This window comes from Petromyzon marinus, chromosome 46 (assembly GCF_048934315.1).
Source record: "Petromyzon marinus isolate PM22_M1 ecotype Great Lakes invasive population chromosome 46, UKy_Petmar_22M1.pri1.0, whole genome shotgun sequence".
NCBI classification, from domain to species: Eukaryota; Metazoa; Chordata; class Hyperoartia; order Petromyzontiformes; family Petromyzontidae; genus Petromyzon; species Petromyzon marinus.
In genome coordinates, this window is record NC_133712.1 from 8364609 (window position 1) to 8371833 (window position 7225).

A 7225-nucleotide genomic window follows, 5' to 3' on the forward strand; every position below is an offset into this window, starting at 1 on the left:
GTGGGGCTAACCCACAGAGAGACTCGTAGGTCAGCAGCAGGATCTTATAATCCACTCGATACTTGATGAGAGAGGGCAAGCTGCACGGTAGACGCCCTCTCGTATGCGTTTGTCGCCTTGGGCTGCCACTCCGTCGTTAGTCTCGACCACTGGCCATCGTCCCTTCTAGCCGTGACGCGTCCTGGCCATGCCCACTTACCTTTCTTCACAGTAAGAATGAGTACCACACTTGGAGAAACCCACACATACAAGGCTTTGACATCCAAAGCGCTGCACAGATGGTTTCACAAACCCACTTCGTGTACTGGCACCTCCAGGCCACTTCATGGCCCAGTGGATTTTTAAATCTAACAAATCTGTGTGAATCATTAACCCTGACATCCAAAGTGCTGAGGTACAGGGGTGAGTCACCAAATTATGTTTCCTTGTTGTTTGTAGTGTTTATATCCCTATATTTATGGGCGCAAGTTTTGGGAATTGGCTTTATTGATCAAAATGCGTGTCATATTTTGGGTTTCATCGTGAGGTGGCCAGGAGGTTCAGGCTTCTAATACCGTGTCAGAAACACTCATCTGGTGTCACTGAGATCCTGGGTTTGAATAGAGCTTGCAGCCACTTGTGATTAAACTAGATCTTTCAAGGTTGGCTAATTTATGGTTTCAGCCAGGCCACCGATCTGGTGTGGGTAATTATCACCAAATCCTAGTTATTGGGATGTTGCCGCGGTGTAATAGTTATCACACTGGTCTTGCAAGTAAGAGGTCGCCGGGTTCGACCTCCCGGCGCGGCAATTGAAACCGTGAGCAAGTTGTTGGCACCACGGTGCACACAGTGTCCTCTCCAAAGCACACGATGCCTGCCCACACACTCACCTGTGGTCCGGCACACGCACGTTTGAATGCCTACGCAAGGATTTTCAGTTCCCAATACATTGCAGTTGTGAATGCTGACGCACCCACTAACATGAAATATCTCTTGTTCTGTGGAGATTATGTAATGACTTCAGATGACATCTTTTTTTGTTACATTCCGCAATTTTGATCTTATTGGGACGTATGTACTCACTTCTCAAAGTGCCTGTACCCACGATGAGCAATAAGGGTATATTTAGAGACGCTTCCTGGGGTTGCTGCGATATAATTTTCGCAATATGATTCTAGCCAGTCGAGGCATTAGAATATAATTTTCCCCACTGCTCTTCTCCCTGTACACCAATAGCTGCACCTCCAATCATCTGTCCGTCAAACTCTTGAAGTTTGCGGACGACACCACTCTCATTGGGCTGATCTCTGGTGGGGATGAGTCTGACTATAGGTGGGAAGCTGACAACCTGCTGACCAGGTGTAGCCAGAACAACTTAGAGCTAAATGCTCTAAAGACAGTTGAGATGGTTGTGGACTTCAGGAAGAATACAGCCCCACTCACCCCCATCACCCTGTGTGACTCCCCAGTCAAAACCGTAGAGTCCTTGCGCTTTCTGGGCACTATTCTCTCCCGGGACCTCAAGTGGGAACTGAACATCAGCTCCCTCACCAAGAGAGCTCAACAGAGGATGTACTTCCTACGGCAGCTGAAGAAATTCAACCTGCCAAAGACAATGATGGTGCACTTCTATACAGCAATCATTGAATCCATCCTCACCTCCTCCATAACCGTCTGGTACGCTGCTGCCACTGCCAAGGACAAGAGCAGACTGCAGCGTATCATCCACACTGCTGAGAAGGTGATTGCCTGCAATCTACCAACCCTCGAGGACCTGCACACCACGAGGACCATGAGGCGAGCGAGGCAGATTGTGGCCGATTTCACCCACTCTGGACACTCTCTGTTCCAGCTACTCCCCTCCGGCAGAAGGCTGTGGTCCATCAGGACCAAATCCTCACGCCACAAAGACAGTTTCTTCCTATCCACTGCTGGCCTCTTCAACAAGGCCAAGGGCTTACACTGACTTTAACATTTTATCTACAAAATGACACCTTGCCATATTTACACTATGTTACCCTATTTGTATTTTTTGTATTTTAGATTGTATCTCATAGCTACTTTATATTCAATATTTATTCAAAATTTTACATACTTTAGCCCCTTAGTGTTAGTTAGACTTTGTACCTTTACTATAGTTAGACTTGTATACCACTTATTTAAGATTTAAGATTCCTATATGTTGAATGTATGCACCTTCCTGCCAAAGTAAATTCCTTGTCTGTGCAAACTTTCATGGCGAATAAAACCCTTTCTGATTCTGATTCTGATAAGGACATTAAGCAAAAGCGTAAAACCCCAATAAGCTCAAAGGGGTCTCAGGTTGAAGAGAAGATTTAGAGGGGAACCAAAAATTTTATCAAATTCAGAGCAAAGTGAACATATGAAGCTAATCATTTAAATAACACTGTTGCACATTATTTAATCGCATTAAAGGTATTACTTTAATTATTTCATACACGCGTGTGGCATAATTCAGTGATGTAGCTTGTCCAGTAGTCACATGGGCTTCAACAATTCGACCCCACAGTTCAAACTGCTGTCTAAATATAATCCTTTAACGGTGGATTATACCTTCATGGATACCCTGTACAGTACGGCATAGTGTTGTCACATTGGTCACGAAGAGTTCCGAATATAATTGCTTTCATCATCATCCGTGACCAATCCACTGCTGGATAAAGGCCTCAGCAAGCCCACCCACAATGACACCTACAGTACAATTTTGTGTAAAGTTGAAAAAAAAAGTGACTTTCACAACCCATGCCTCTACCTGCCGGCTATGCAAATATTGTTTAAACCCTATGCAAATTAGTGGAAAAGGAAACAGCACTGCAGTTGCACTTCATGGCGACCAGGTTGTGTTTTACAGATTTGAATAATGATATTTTACATATCTTCATCAATACACTGCTGCATGAAGGCCTCTCACCGGTCCTGTTTGTTTTGTTTGATCATATTTTGCCACGCTAGTCATTGCGGGTTGCTAAAGTGGGTGCCAAGGCCCTGTTCACATATCACCCACCACTCATGTTAGCCTGGTCAGGTCACGGGGTTCATAGTGCATTGCACTCATGCTCCATCACCACCACACCTCCCAATCTGTTATTACCATCAGCCATTGTTTATCCACTGCTGGATGAAGACCTCCCTCACTGTCCAATGCTGCTATCAATCTCACTCCTGCACATTAACTGATCTCATCACTCCATCTCATGCGGTGGTTGTCCTCTTTGACATATTCCTCCTTTGTATGGCATTCCTTTGCAAGTCTTCTGATTTGGTCTCCTGCCCAAAGAACCACTTTTTACAGCCAATTAAAAGGTTTGCCATTAATTTATCCAAGAGAGTATACACGTTGCAGTAGCTATGACCAAATCACTTGCAATGCGCCCACTTTCGCCAGAAGCTAGGCTGCTTTATGAGGTTTTATTTTGGCACAGGTAAAATCAATTGGGCAATACGTATATGATATTTTTCGATGCGGAATTGGATACACAAGATACACCTGGCCACTGCCACAACTTTTACAATGCACGAACAATCCAAAAACAGCTGCACTGTACATGGTCAACTTCTGAATGGCAAGGTGGTGCATCAACATCATGGTTTTATAGACATGGCTGTGCATGTCTATAATACCATGATGTTATTGTACGGTATGTTGAACTTCTTTTGCACATACGTAGCCAACCATGCTAAACGGAAGTTCCGTGGAATGCAAGGCTGGGTGAGTGATCACCACGGCTGGGTGATCTAACCCAACACAATGTATTTTTACCGCAAGTATCTGTGGTTAATGCAGACATAATTCCTTGCAAAAGGCTTCAGTTTGGTGTTTTAACATCTTAACACCTGTTTTGTTGCCAAAAAAAGGGGAAAAGCTATTCTTATATTGTCTTTTCGTTCACATAAAGTCAGAAAAAAACAACATGAATAAAAATGTACATGTATTTATACTAAAGTAATACAAAAATGGCTACAAAAGATTTAGAAGTGAGTAGTTTTTCGAGATTCATGATTATACTGTAAATCACTTTCACGAATCAGCCCCCAAATGCAGTCTCCCATCATGTTCTCATTATACTGTCCTTCGTAGCGATGTTCAAAGTCCAGTATATCCTGGTGGAAGCGCTCGCCTTGCTCCTTCGAGTACGCTCCCATGTTCTCCTTGAATTGATCAACTTGAGCATCAAGGATATGGACTTTGAGGGACATCCTACAGCCCATTGTGCCGTAGTTCTTCACCAGAGTCTCAACCAGCTCCACATAGTTTTCGACCTTGTGATTGCCCAGGAAGCCACGAACCACTGCGACAAAGCTGTTCCAAACCACTTTCTCCTTACTAGTGAGCTTCTTGGGGAATTAATTGCACTCCAGGATCTTCTTTATCTGTGCTCCGACAAAGACACCGGCTTTGACCTTTGCCTCAGACAGCTTAGAGAATAAGTCTTGAAGGTACTTGAAGGCTGCCCACTCTTTATTTACAGCTCTGACAAATTTACTCCTATAATGAGCCAGGAATGTCTGTGTGTCCCACGTATGACGTCACTCCACGTCGACCAGCCCCTCTCATTAATATTCATGAACAAGTTATGTCCTCCACATGGACCCCCCCCTCATTAATAATCATGAGCGGTTGATGTCACTCTGCATGGAGAACCCCCCATGGACCCCCCCTCATTAATAATCCTGAGCTGATGACATCACCCCACATCGAACAGCCCTTCTCATTAATAATCATGAACAGGTGACATCCTCCAAATGTAAACCCCCCTTCCATTAATAATAATTCGCGGGTGACGTCACTCCACATGGGGGAGGGGCGAGGCGCCTCCTCCCCCCTCCTCAGCGTCAACTTATAACCCTCACTACAAAGGCAGAACCCTCACGTCACGCGATCTCCGTAACGCTGTTGAGACATAGAAGTAAAAAGGACGTCGTGATGAACAAGGGATTATAACCTTTAAATGAAATAAGTCTGTGTCACCGCGGCCTTACAAAATGCACACGAATGGATGCAATGAATATCACGTCGAGGTCTGCTTTTCGGTTGCAAGTTTCAGATTTACTGCAATACACCCGTCCTTGGAAGGGCAAAAGGCTAGTTGTTTCATAAGGCCCAATTTGATGTGCAGTGGTGGCATCAGCACCTTCCGGGGGTCCACCAGTTGCTCCCACTTGATGTTCTTCCTCCCCACAGAGAATTTGGTCTGCTGTGGCCAGTCCCGCCTGTGGTAGTGCGCCTTGGTGTCCCTGCTGTCCCTGCTGTCCCAAAGGCAAAGATAGCAGGGAAACTTGGTAAAACCGCCTTGGAGACCCATCGGGAATGCCACCATTTTGAAGTCTCCGATGACCTCCCAGCCATACTCATCATACTTCAAGGCATCCAGCAAGGTCTTGATGCTGTTGTAATCCTCTTTGAGGTGCACCGACTGTGCCAGGGGAAAAGACGGGGCCTTGTTACCATTATGGAGAAGCACGGTTTTGAGGCTCCTGGATGAGCTGTCAATGAAGAGGCGCCACTCATTCTGGATACAGGCGATTCCGATTGCCTCGAACAGACTGGTCACATTGTGGCAGAAGCAGAGCCCATCTTGACGGGTGAAGAAGATGCAAAAAGGTTCGTGACGCTTCCTCTGATCTGCAACTTGCACACTTGCATCCACTGCTTGAGCCTAGACGTCAAAAGCTCGGCATTGGACTTGGTGAGACCAAGATCTCTGATCAAGTCGTTGAGGTCTTTTTGGTTGGGGTAGTATGGGTTTCTCTCCTCAGCTCCACCTCTGAAATTGTCATCTGGATCTACAACGTCTTCCTCGCTCTCTGACTTGCTGCTCTCTTCTAAAGACGGCCGCTCTCTCTCCGGAGGAGTGGGTACGGGGAGCTCATGGCAGTGTGGCACTGGGGCGATGGTTGAAGGAAGGTCCGGATATGTGATAGCAGGTGCATTCTTGCCAGTCCGGCGTTTAAAAGGGTCCACCATGCAGAAGTAGCAGTGGCTTGAGTGGTCAGTGGGTTCCCGCCAAATTCTTGGGATAGCGAACTTCATGGCTCTCTTTTCCCCTCTGTACCATCCTACAAAAATACATTTATTTCACCCATGACTAATGTGTAAGAGATTCTCGCAACATTTTTCATATATGATATATTTTTTCAATAACATTGAAAATTGTAAAACATTTTTTTAATTATAAAACTTTTACAATTAAAAGAATTTAACGCATTTTTTATAACATAAAATTCCAAGCAAAAAGTGTCCGTCTTACCTTCCAGAGTTGTTTTGCATTGCTCGCAGGTGAAAGGAGGTGCCCAGGGTTTGTTTTGATCCCCGACAGGCATGCCGAAATATGCCTTGTAGGCCTCACACATCTTAGCAGACGCTCCCACAGAGTGACTTTTTCGCTCGTCTTTATAAATTGGCCGTAGACATAGCAAAATGCGTCTGTCGGATGCTTGCAGCCTCTTGATGCCATCTCAGAAAAATGCAGATATGTATCCACTTAGGCAGCTGGAACTAAATAGAACTAACTGGTGGGCTTAAGGCCCCTGTATTTATACTACTATTTATATTACTGGGAAGTTATAGAATGTTCTACAAGTTACTCCAAGTTTACTCAGCACTGAATCTATCTGGAATGTTCTGGAAAATAGGTGAATTTCAAAATATCACTGTCCTGGTCACAAAAGCAAAGTTTGTGGGGAATAATAGCCATTTTTTGTACTTTTGAGGCATGAGCAATTAGGAAATAACACTTACTATCCAGGAACAAAAAAATTGTTACACAGTGTAATTTATGGCATTGTCTTCGAAACTGATTGCAGACCAGAGAATGTCCAAAGGTGAATAATAACAATGCACTATCATGGCAATTATAGCTCGGAGTGAGCAGCTACAACATGGGACCTGGTGTTTTAACATCTTAACACCTGTTTTATTGCCAGAAAGGGTAAAACATATTGTGAGATAAAAAAAATTCAGGACAGATATGCGTTCATATTGAACAACCACCACGGCAACAATTCCGCGAAAAATGATGTAAGTGCCTGCAGTCGTCTTGCGGTTTCTTCCAGAAGAGGTGGACTTGTTCCGCATGATCTCGTGCCACGGTTTCTTCCAGAAGAGGTGGATTTGTTCCGGAAGATCTCGTGCCATTTGAGATCGCCACGAGCCTGAAAAGCGGTCGCGAGAGAGAAGCCAGCGAGCGAGAGAGTCCCAAAAAAACGCGGAGGCTCTTCCTGC

The 7225-nt window shown here is 44.9% G+C and overlaps 1 protein-coding gene across 4 annotated transcripts in view; it reads right to left on the minus strand.

The window, feature by feature from the left end:
- LOC116952267 (uncharacterized) overlaps positions 1–7114 on the minus strand; it is a 58991-nt gene extending 51877 nt beyond the window's left edge. Inside the window, exons 1-2 of one of the 4 annotated variants that reach the window (XR_012946985.1) lie at positions 6252–7109; positions 5136–6060 (exon numbers count right to left, since the gene is read on the minus strand). The gene's annotated coding sequence lies outside the window, so the exon portion shown is untranslated. Of the gene's footprint in view, positions 1–5135; positions 6061–6251 lie in introns of all 4 variants that reach the window. The other 3 variants (XR_012946984.1, XM_076074147.1, XM_076074148.1) reach the window with 3 other exon arrangements.
- Between the last annotated feature and the right edge of the window lie 111 nt (positions 7115–7225).